Source organism: Ursus arctos, unplaced genomic scaffold, assembly GCF_023065955.2.
Source record: "Ursus arctos isolate Adak ecotype North America unplaced genomic scaffold, UrsArc2.0 scaffold_17, whole genome shotgun sequence".
NCBI classification, from domain to species: domain Eukaryota; kingdom Metazoa; phylum Chordata; class Mammalia; order Carnivora; family Ursidae; genus Ursus; species Ursus arctos.
The window spans coordinates 27,883,093-27,895,051 of NW_026622841.1; the positions used below are offsets into that span (position 1 = coordinate 27,883,093).

At 45.1% G+C, this 11,959-nt stretch overlaps 1 protein-coding gene across 1 annotated transcript in view; it reads right to left on the reverse strand.

Annotated features, from left to right (window-relative positions):
• The window catches only part of SETBP1 (SET binding protein 1), a 363,337-nt gene extending 361,629 nt beyond the window's left edge, over window positions 1-1,708 (reverse strand). The window contains 1 exon segment of the mRNA XM_044382971.3: window positions 1,049-1,708. The gene's annotated coding sequence lies outside the window, so the exon portion shown is untranslated.
• Window positions 1,709-11,959: the final 10,251 nt, after the last annotated feature.

Below are 11,959 nucleotides of genomic sequence, written 5' to 3' on the forward strand. Positions count from 1 at the left end.
CCCAAAACAGCATCGCCGTTATCACCATCTTGCTAAAGATCTGCCCGGTCCAGTTTACCTGACTCTGTCTCTGTGGAACTTCTCAGACAGTGTTTTAGCCAAAGAGATAATGGTTTGAAAGACAAAAACAATAAATCGATACTGAAGGGCTCCCTTTCCGGAGTGATTTCCCACTGGAAACCACCGAACGGGGAAGCCTGCCCTTAATTCTCCAGCCCAGGGCTCCTCTAGAAACACACACAATGCGTGCTTTCAAAAAAGGCAGTCGTCTGCTTTTAAGGGAATTCCTGTCTTTTCAGAGTCCCAAAACCGGAGAGCACGAGAAAGAGACTCAGATCCATTGATTAAGATTTTAAGAGAAAGACTAACACAGAGCCACAACACAAGCACACACCAACCTTCGCCGGCTGGACCACTTCTTCCCTGTTCTTCTTTCTATTAACGACACGTTAGATTCTCACACATTTCCCCCCCAAAAAATCCAACTAGGTTACAATGTAGCTCTCTAGCTCCACTTAACCTGCAAGTTACAAAGAGACCCCCCAAAATAATATATATATATATACACACATATCCTGCTGCCTTCCCACCCCTTTCCCTACCCCCTCCCCCTCCCGAGTCCACTCCACCAACGCCAAACCCGCCAGCCCCGGCAGCCGGCGGCTGGACCGGGGGAGGGTGCAAAAGGCGGGGGGGTTGGGGGGGAATCAGATTAGGCGAAACTCAATAAGCTCCCAGCCCTCCCTTCCGACGCTTCCACCATCGCCGCCACCAACGGGCCACTCCAAATGAGCCAGCATCGCTGCCCACCCGCAGGCGGGCCGGAATCGCGCCCATCCTCCGCAGCCTGGCGGGGACCGGCATCCCGCCCCTTCGGCCCCGTCTCCCCCTTCCCGCCCGGTGCAAAGTCAAAGCCCCGGCGAGGCGACGTTAACTTTTGCATACCGGGCACACACACACCGCCCCCGGCCCCGGGCGTGCGGGGGCCCGCGGCGCCGCGGGAGGCTGGGCGCCGTGCTCCCGGGCCAAGGTCGCCGCGCGTGCTCACCCATGTCCCGGCGGCTCCGGCTCAGCTGGCCCCGGCGCTCGCTCAGATCCCGGCTCCCGTCGCTCGCCCGAGCCCCCAAAGGTGCTGCTGCGGCAACTCCATGGCGATGAGCATCTGTCAAACGGCGAGCAGCGGGCGGGCCGCCCTCGCTCGGGGGGCGCCGGGGCCCCCGGGCGCGCGGAGGCGGCGGCGAGCGGCGGGCGCCCCGGCCAGCCCCGCGCTTCCCGCCCGGCGCGGCCGCCTCCGCCGCGCCACCGATTTATGGAGAGAGATATCAAGGGGGAAAATGGCGTCTCCGGAGCCCGAGGAGTCCTGGAGTAATCACATTCACACACACACACGCCCGCACGCACACACACTCGCACACACTCGCACACAGGCGCGCGGCGAGCCCGGCTAATTTTAGCAGGAGCCAAAAAAAAAAAAAAATTATATATATATATATCCCCGTCTCTCCGATCAATGCTATTTTTTTTTTCTTTTCTTCAAAGGATGGATTGGAGCTTTAAAAAATGTTGCCGGGTTTGGGCTCGCAGGAGGCGGCGCGCGGAGGGCGAGGGCGCTTTTGCTGAGCTGTGCAGTTCGGTCCGCGGCGCCGGGCGGCCCTGCCCGCCCGCTCGTCCGCCCGCGGTCGCTAGTGCTGCCGCCGCCGCCGCCGCCGCCGCTCCATGGCCGCGCCCGCCCCGCGCCCCCGCCGCGTCCCCTCGACGCCCGCCCGCGTCCCCGGCGAGCGCTGGAGTGGGGTCGGGCCCGTGTGCCTGCCTCCCGCGCCCTCTCCCGAGTCCCGGAGTCCTAGTGAAAGGAAGGGGGAGGGCGCGGGCGGGGGAGGGGGGAGGATCGGAGCGGCCGCGCGGCGAGCCGAGCGGGGACCGCCACCCCGCGATCTGCCTCGGAGGGGGCGCGGGCGCCCACACTGCTCGCCCCACGGACCAGGGGACGCTTCCCGGCTCTAGCCGGGGGAGGCGCAGCCAGTAACCAGCGAGCGACCTCTCCCTACACCCTCCCTCTCTCGGTGAATTTCGGTGAATTTCGATCAATTGGAGGGAGTGGGGTCTTGCTGGGGGAGGAGAAAAACAGTTCGTGGAGGCCGACCGGTGACCCCTCGCCGCCCCTCGTGCCCCTCCCGCTCCTCAGCGCCCTCGCGGCCCAGCGGCTCCTGCGCGCCGGAGTCAGACGCGGGGACTGGGCGGCCGCGGGGACTGCCGCGGGCTAGGCGCGGGTTCCCGGGCTCAACACTGCCACTATCTGACACAACAGGAGCAGTGTTGGGGGGAGCTGCGCGATGAGGCGCGAGATGTGATAGGCTCTGGAAACTGGGTGCATTTTTTTTAACCTGGTAATTGCATTTCACTTTCAAAGGTTTATTTTATTTTACTTTTTTTTTTTTTTTTTTTTGGTCAAGCGACATATACGCACCACATAGGTGCATGTTTTTGTTATTCACAAAAATTGGACACCTGATAAGGGGAAAGACGCAGAGATGGCAAATGCACGTTGGCGTGCAATTCCCTTTTCAGGGTGGCGGAAAGAATAAGATGAAATATCTTCAGTTCATACAAAATACGGTGGTATTTTAAACCCTTTGATTGTTTGCGTTTGGGTTGCAAAAGGGGCGCTTTTCAAGCAACTCACTTGCAACCGAGAAATGGCACTCCTCGGGGACATCTGTATTATAGGACAATATAGGACAGATAGGATTCAGGAAGAATTGCAAGTGGTTTTGCTTAAAGACCTCCAGGTACAGTGTTACTCAGAGCTCAGATTCTGGGAGGACTGTGGCTACCCCCTTCTAGATGAGAGTTTTTGAATATTTGGGTTGAAGAATGGTTTGGTTTCGATTGGCTATGTCCCCCTACCAAGCACCTCAGTGCTGACTTCAGGGTTGGCTGCTGGTTTGACTTTTGCTACAGAGTGTCTTCATTCTCTTCACTCTGCTCACAGTGATGCTGCAGTGAAGTGAGGCAAGGGAGACTGAATCTGGGTGGGAGTATGCCCTCAACTCCCATCCTGGTCCACGTCCCAGGATGCGGTTCAGTCTGGTTGCGAAAAGATAGTTCACCCCCCTCTGATCCCAAGTGCCCTTGCTGTCTTCTTTTTTTCAGAAGAATGTTCTCATTGACCTCAAACTTGTCCTCTGTTACTCATCACTGCAAGACCTCTGTTGTGGCAACGTTTCAATAGGTCTTTGGCTACCCTTTATATTGGGATATTATTATTGGTGGGCAAGTAATGCTTAAGAAGAAAAAAAATCATCAGGGCAAATTGAGTCGTTGATAGGAGTAGAGATCAAGGAGCAAAATACAATGTCGAAACAACTATTCTCTGTAATCAGATGACCTTTGCTCATTTCCTTGTGTACCCAGATTTCTGAAATCCTATACCTAAGCCCACAGAGGACTAAGATAGCATGTGGGCCATTTCCTACACTTCCCAAATGGAGGAAGTGAGCCCCAGAAATCAGACGGGTTTCCCCATGAGCTTATGCCTTCTGGTGTCGTCTAAGCCAGAACTAAAGCTTGTTGCCCAAGTCTCTGCCTTTCTGTAACCCAGGCATATTTACGGGGTCTTCCTTCCTGTGTCTTGTCTCTTTGAAGAGTGGCTCAAAGAAGCACATACCTTATTAAAAATGCGCTATAATAGATGCTAAGTAAGTCTATAGAATTATAGTGCAGTAAAGTTAACCTGAGAAGTTCTCACCTGGGAATTCACCCGGGAGATCACCTAGCCAGACCTCATCACCTTACAGCTGAGAAAACAGGGATAGAGATGCAATGGACTGTCCAGAGTCACTACATTAAGGCAAAGCCATGAATAGACTCTCTGTCCCTTGACTTCTCGTCCAGTGTTCTTTCCTTGCATGTTGCTCATCTTTTCAATCCTGCGAGATGAGAGGAAGATAAGGAAAAGGGAACCCTCTTGCTCTTTGTTTTATGTAGCTATATATAAAACACATACATATTTACATACATATATACATCTACACATAGTATAGATTATGTATATTTTGGCTGTATTTTAATGTTTAACATATAATACTTTTTGGTATCTAATAATAAAGGCTTCCTAAAAACGAAAGCCCCATCTCTGAATGATATGTTTGTTGATGTAACAGGACCTGTATTCAAATCCTAGCTAAATATCACAGCAATTCTTATCTTCTTTCCCTAGTAGGCCACTTTTCATCATCTGAGAACTGGACCCTAAAACACACACAAAAATCTGGTAAAGAAGTTGGTCTGAAAATTACTACTATGCAGTTTCAAGAAAACGATTCCCAGGGCCCCAGGATCCTGGAGAAAATAATGGGACAACCTGAGCAGCTGATGGACATCCACGCAACACACATCTCTTAGTTCTACACTGTCTCCAACGATAGCATTTTTCAGTCACTCAGCAAATAATTATGTAGTTTGGACTGTGCAGGATAAATGGTAGCACAACTAGATATTCCAACTCAAAATTCACAACCTAGTGGGGAAAATCGGCATGCAAGCTTCTAACTACATCTCATGTATAGAAATACCAGAAAGGAGACATTTATAAAGTTCATGGAACACAGATGCAACAAGAGTAGGGTAAGGTCGGAAATCATATCCTCTTTAGAATTGCTGCACATATATTATCTATTTATTATTTATTTATTTATTTATTTAAAGATTTTATTTATTTATTTGACACACAGAGAGAGAGACAGCCAGCGAGAGAGGGAACACAAGCAGGGAGAGTGGGAGAGGAAGAAGCAGACTCCCAGCGGAGGAGCCTGATGTGGGGCTCGATCCCAGAACGCTGGGATCACGCCATGAGCGGAAGGCAGACGCTTAACTACTGAGCCACCCAGGCACCCTTATTATCTATTTAATATACACATTTCCTTTTCCCCTTTACACACATACACTTTTTTTTCTGCAACCCCTTTTTCCAATCAAAGATAAAACCATTGAGGACTGAGCTGTGTCTTGCATGAACAATGTCAATAAGTATGGATAAGAGTAAATGTTCCTCTGATAGCACCAGATAGCTGACTTGCTGTTGCTTTGTGCTGCAGGCATTCATGCGTCTAGCCTGTAAAATAACCATCATGAAACACCTCCTCGCTGCCCAAGGTCCCCATCAGAGATACTGCAAGGATCTGTAAAATCCTGCAAGATAATTGCTCCCTACATGACTTGAGCACCAGATAAAGAGCATATGTTCAAGTACGAGGGTAGATTATGTCATTTTCACCTCTCTGAAGCTAAAGGTAGAAAGAAGAGTCAAACCCATCCATTCTTCCTTTATAAGCAGTTGAGGTCAAGAAATATAATCACAGGCTCAGAGCTAGTCACCTCCACTTTCTGGGTTCATATACAATACTGAGTCTCAGCTTTTTGGAAAATGAGGTAGTATTATCTAATGTCATGCTTCTCAATACTAACTGTGAATCAGAATTGCCTATGAGAATTACTGATGCTTGGAACACATGTTGATTTAACCTGTCTTGATAATAAATGCCCCAGGTGCTTCTAATATGCAACCAACTTTGAGAATCACTGATCCAATAGAAAGCACATGCCCCCAGAATATGATCCAGATCCTTAGAAAACGCCTAACCTCTTAAGTTAGGTACGTGAATAGAAGATGCAACTAACCAAAGGAGGTGACAGTCACCATGAACTGTAGAGTGATGGGGCCATATTTGGAGTTTGGGAGCAATTCTGGGAATGTAGAAATTGGGAGTACGTTTAAGGATCAAGCCAGCTATAGAATTTTCTCCATATTTGATTCCAGGACATAGGAGAGTTCTAGCAGGACAGTGAGAACATATTGGGAGCAATTGAATTAAGATGTGAAAGCTGTCCTTAAAGGTAAGGAAGGTTCAGGAAAAATAGGAGTTAGTTTGCTTGACTCTGGTCTGGAGGGTACAGCAAGTCCTAATCCACTCATATAATGGGGAGGCAGATCTTAGCTCAATATAAGGCAAAACTCTGTGATTGGATCTGAGACCAGATCGTCTTAAATAGCAATGAACACCCTGCTATGAGAAGTATTCCAGAAGATACTGCATACTCTTATTTTTCACTTCCCTCCAGCCACCGTCTGTGAACTGCTTGAGGTCAAGGGCTTTGTATTATACCTCTATATCTTCAATGGATACGGTTGTTCTTGGAGCCCAGCGTATGTCCGGTAAGGGTTAGTGGAATGTCAAAAACACTTAGCAATTGATATGACATAAGGCTAATTGTCAGAATGAACACGGACACATGACCTTATTCATCCAGGTGATTTCTCTTTAGCTTTTGGATCATGTGGAGGTTCAGGAGGGACAGGGCAATAGAGTGAAGGATGTGAAGGTGAGTTTGGAGCAGTGATTATTCAAAAATTCTAATTTTTTAACACAATCATGCCTATCTATACATATTGGATGAACATCGGTCCTATATCATGAATGAATGAATGGATGAATGAACGAATGAGTGAATCAATCAATCAGGGCTATAGTGGAGAGACAGAAATGGTAGATTTGGATTCTAGTCCTGCTCTGACACTAACTGGATAGGTGAAGCTGGGCGTGTTATTTCCGTACCCTCCCTCTTGGTTTCCTCATGGATAAACTGAGAACTGAAATCCTGTCCTAAGGTATCAATCATCATGCGGCTTACAGGAAATACCAGATATAAAGTTACATTGCGAAGTTAGATAATTCTGTTCAAATACTGGTTTTGATTATTCAATATGATGTGGATATTTAAATGACTCTCTCCAGATGCAGCCTAATTCACCCCCTCTGAAGTCCACATCGTATCTTTGTTCTCTCTAGGAAATGAGAAGTTAATTTCCACTCCTGATTACTCCCACCCCAGCCCCACTTTGGAAAGAGATCTTCTCTCCAGTGGCTTCCCTGATGCTGCTGCAGTTGCTAAGCAACACAGAGCTAAGCAGGAGCAAAATGTAATTGTCCCAGGAAGGGAGTTCCAGGTCCGACAATGGCTGGATTCTAGTTTAGGAAACTTTGCCTTCCTGGCTGCAAGAAATTCAGTAAAAGAAGCGTTCTTGGCACGTGGTTCCTTGTGGATGCTCCAAGAGAGCGGTTTCCGATATTTGAAAGGCAACAAGGTGGGGGGAGGAGCATTCTTCTCGGTTTTCATTTTCTGGCTCCCTGGCAGATTTTTTTGTCACTGTGACTTCAGAGTGCCCCAAATCTGCAACAAGATTTGGAATGCCCCCAATTCCTAACTGAGCCTTAGGAGCCCAGCTCTAAAGAGTTTATGTTTATATCACACAGGAGCCAAAAGGAGATCCCGGAGAAATACCACGGGGAGATGCTGGCTCTTCATTCCCCCCAAGTATCTACCTACTTGGGCCATAACAGGCAGGGTATGCACAGAAAGGTGATATAGAGAGAGCTTGTTTAAATTGAGGGGAACTTATTGAAAGGGAATGTCACGGAAGGCAGATATAGGAAGGATACCCAGGCCTCATGGGAACTGGGAAGTTGCCAGGCAGCTCTTCTTTCTCTCTCCCTCTCCAGCGTCAAACTGACTCTTACCTGTGCTTTTCTCAATCGGTTTCATCCTTCCAGGGACAAATTTTCTCTGTAAGATGCTTGGCTTTGCTCCTTCACAACTTTGGCATATGTCTGACTTTGGTTTCTTTTGTACTCAATGACAACCGTCAACTGCAATCTTTTTTTGTGATTCCATTTTCTCATAGAAAAAATACCTGATCACCTCCCATGCATCTAAGGTGTGTTCCTGATACCTATGACTGAGGCCAAGGGGCTGGCACACGCAAGACTCTCCAGCCTTAAGTGTTTCTTCAGGAGGACCACAGGGAACGTGGCTACAATGGGGAATGGGCTGGGCTGGCACTCCAGGTGTGTTTAGAATAAAGAGCTAAAACTCTCAGCAAATGTATGTATTTCCAGCACTAAGGTCATCTTGCCACATGGGAAGAACTTGAGCTTTGAAGTTAGGCAGGCTTGGGTTAACTCATCCTGAGAAAAATCTCTCTGAGCTTCGGCTTCTTCTTCTAAAAAAATAGACCTACTGATAGCAACTTCACCTCTTTTAGGCATTAATGAGGATAAAGTGAGGTTAAATGAAATAATGTATGATAAGCACCTATGTGGCCAAGATCATGCTAGATGCTATAAGAGTTCAGGAGATGCATAGTATATTTGTCAGTAAACTTTCACTGAGAACCTACTGTTTTTGACCTGTACTTCATACTATGCATATGAAACTGTTAAGAATGTCTTTAGAGAGATTGAGAGCTATCAAGCTAATAAAAGAGATCCATGCAATGTTAGAATCAGGATGGTCATTCCCCCTTCCTTTCTTAGTGGTTGAACCTGAAGAATAGAAACATTGTGATTTATTCTTAACCTCTTACCCAAGGGCAGCTATTGCTCTTAATAGTAGAAAAATCCTCTGTACACAGCTTTGTCCTGCCCTCGGGCACTTGTAATCAATTTTGGCAGGCAAGATTATATGTGAACCAGTAAATTCAAAATACATGAGATAATACAAACTATACCTGCTACCCACCAATATGAAGACGTAGAAAGGATTCCTTCGTAAGAAAGAGACTGAGATGATTTTTAATGTGCTGTCTGTCTATACGATGCTATGAAACTAAGGGTTGAGAAGAGAAATCCAAGTAAGCTTCAACTTGAACTGCCCCAAAAGAAACACAGGACATAAATAGAGAGAAAGCTGGGGTGTCCAACCTAAGTAGCTTAGTTTTACCAGGAAGTATTTTATAAACATGTGGAATTGTTAGCCCATTACTGCTGACTGGAGTTGGGTCTTGGCTTGACCATTGTCATATGAGCATTAGAAAGACCTAATGATCATAGGTGGGAGGACAGCTTTTAGAATGGTAGGAGGATGGCCATGAGCAAACATTAATTTGATCCCGGCTTTTGGGCTAATGTGTTTATTCCAGACTCTGGGATTAGAATCCCCAGAGTCACTCCTGGTCCCTTGATAGTTAAGATATTCATATCAAATATACTACTATGGATAATGAAACTAGATAGATGCTCAGAAATGTTTTTGTATCAAACCCAGTTGCAAATGATTGCACACAAGGACCACAAAACTCAACCAGCTGAGGAAGCTGAGACAAATTGCTCAAAGTTACAGAGCCAGTAGTTTGTGGACCCAGGCTTCCAAGCCCAATAGCCTGACTCCAAAGCCCACCCTTCTAACCATGGCGCCATACAAACTGCTCTATTACAGTATTGCCTAGTGAATAAACGGCACAGAGACACCTGGATGCTCCTTGTATCACCTCTTTAGCAGGTATTGAATGTACTTGTTGATTTCAGTCTTCTAAGCTAAATGAATCACAGTAACATTGAGACTTTAAATTATAGAGCTGGCAGGTTCGTTAGAAATCATTTGGACCAAGCAATTCATTTTAAAGATGAGAGAGAACTGAGACAAGAAAGATAAACTGACTTTCCCAAATTTTCATGCAGGTGACAAAGCCAGGTTTAGAAACCATTTTGGACTGCAATCACAGAGCCCTTCCCATTACACATAGTTGCCAGGGCTTGGTTGTTCCCTCTGTAGACCGACTCAGACTAGAAAAAAGAGAACCAAGAACTAGGAAGTTCGGCAATCAAGCACCCCTATGAAGGGAAATTTGGGGATGTTCTCTTTGAGAAAATAATTTGGCATATGTTTTTGTGATTGTCCATTTTTATTGTCCATTTTTATTCTGAGTTGTTGCCCAAAGGAAAGAAAATAAGGTTCACAATTAGATTGATATTATCTCAGCAATTATTCTAATTTTTATCTTGTAGTAATTGATAGTAAGAAGATGTATTGGAGGAAAAAGTAAAAGAAAAAATATTTTGAGGGGTTAGGAATAAGCTGTAAGTATAAACTCGTATATGGGGTATTTCTGAAAATAGTTGGTAAATTTTTTTTTGTAAAGCAAAATCAATTATTGTAATGGCATATATTCCTAAAAACTATGTAGGATTCATCTATCTATCATCTATCTATCTATCTATCCATCCATCCATCCATCTATCTTGGAAGCCACTGCGTACATAATGATAGGCACTATGAGAAGTGTAAAGAAGGGTAACATACCATCCTAACCTGGGAAACACTCTTAATCCAGACAAGAGCTCACAACCTTTAGTTTCAGGTCTGCAGAGAAGTTGAATGTAGAGTAGTCTAAGTTCAGTTATAAGCGATGACATAGGACAACTTATAGGTTTGCTTATGCAGACTCTTAGTTAATTTTACCAAGGTGTCCAGCTTCTGAACATCTCACACACTATTATAAGTAAATGAGTTCCCTTATATACAATATTATGGTTGTCATTGATTATATTGTCTGCAATCAATCTGTATCATCTGCACTTAAAATTAGAAGAAACTGACATGCAGAAAATATGTCCATCAGGTCCTGAAACTTTCTTCCATCAATTAAATTATGTGCAGGTACATGTGTTTCCATCCTTGTCCTCAGTTTCTCAACAGTCAATTCCTTCTCTCTAAATGATGGGATGATGTGTGTAAGATAATGAGCACAGTGGTTGATACATAGAATGGCAAGTAGGCAAATGCAAAAAGTTTCCACATTATCTTGCCCACCTAGATTTTCTGTTTCTCTCTTCTGTATGAATTATAATTTCTTCATGTCACTCACAATTCTGCCCATGGTGACATATCATCCTTTGAAGATTATTACTGTGTTTAATGCTTTAACCACTGGAGCAACCTCTATACGGTTGCAGAGTTGTGATACACAATGCAATTATCTCAAACCAATTTACCCAAATTTGAAAGAACAAAGGAAAAATGAAATATGCAAATTAATAAAATTTAATTTTGTTTAATCTTTGTGCATAAGATAAAACATGGGCTTATTTATGTAATGCTATTCTTTAAATAAGAGTGCTTCCCTCTGAAAGTGGTGACCAAATCTTTTCACTCATGTGAAAAAAAAGACTGATAAAAGGCTATTATATTTCTTATCTAAAGATTTATATGTGTATTAGTTGTATCAGGGTAGGTGTGAAAAGGGTCAGATCTCAGTATCTGTTCTGAAGGTATGACAGAGTTTGTGGGGAAAGCACCCTAAAAGCAGTGGATCAGCCATATAAGATAGGGCAAGCTTCCAACAGTGATATGAATGTTTAGTCACCACTTCAGTAAAGGGTCAAAGATAAAGTTTTGAGTGTGCCCATAGGTAGGCAGAGAACGGTGATAGTGAAGCCTGGGTAGCAAAACTCTGCAGGTAGCATCCGCAAGATCTGTTCATGGCCGGGGAGAAAGAAGAGATTGTCAGAGTGAGACAGAAACCTAGACCTGGCAAAGGGATACCATGCAAGTCAGGTCATTAGAAATGGTGGTCATAACAGAGATTAAAGCAAAAATGGAGTCTTCCGAATGCCTTGTAGAGTGTGGTGTCCCAGAAGGTATCTCTGACTCTGAAACTCAAGTGAAGTGGTACTGGTGGTCAGAATGGAACCCTGGTAGGGCAGTGAGTCATGTCCAATGATCAGTACAGGAATAGACATCCTGGCAGGAAATAAAATATTTAGCACCAGGGTATGTTAAGCTGCTCCAACATTACTTACACAATGACCAGTCTCAAGCATCACCCTACTGGTTCAAGGGGAGAATAAAGAGACTACTTAAGTTCGTCCTTGATCGCTTTGATGCCTGGAGCAGGATTGAATTTTTATGTGGAAATCAATGTGCCTATTGTGGAAAGGTGAGGAAGATACCAGCAGAAGAATTGAGGAGGCTGGGTGAGGGGAGTTGTTTCAAAAGTTCTAATACATTGTAAAGGGAATTTCATTTATGTTGGAAAACAGCTTCTACTTAAGGTCCAGCTTTTAGTTGGTTTAAAGAGTAAATGATGGAAAATTGGTTCACTTAAAAAAGTCAGAATTCTTATGTT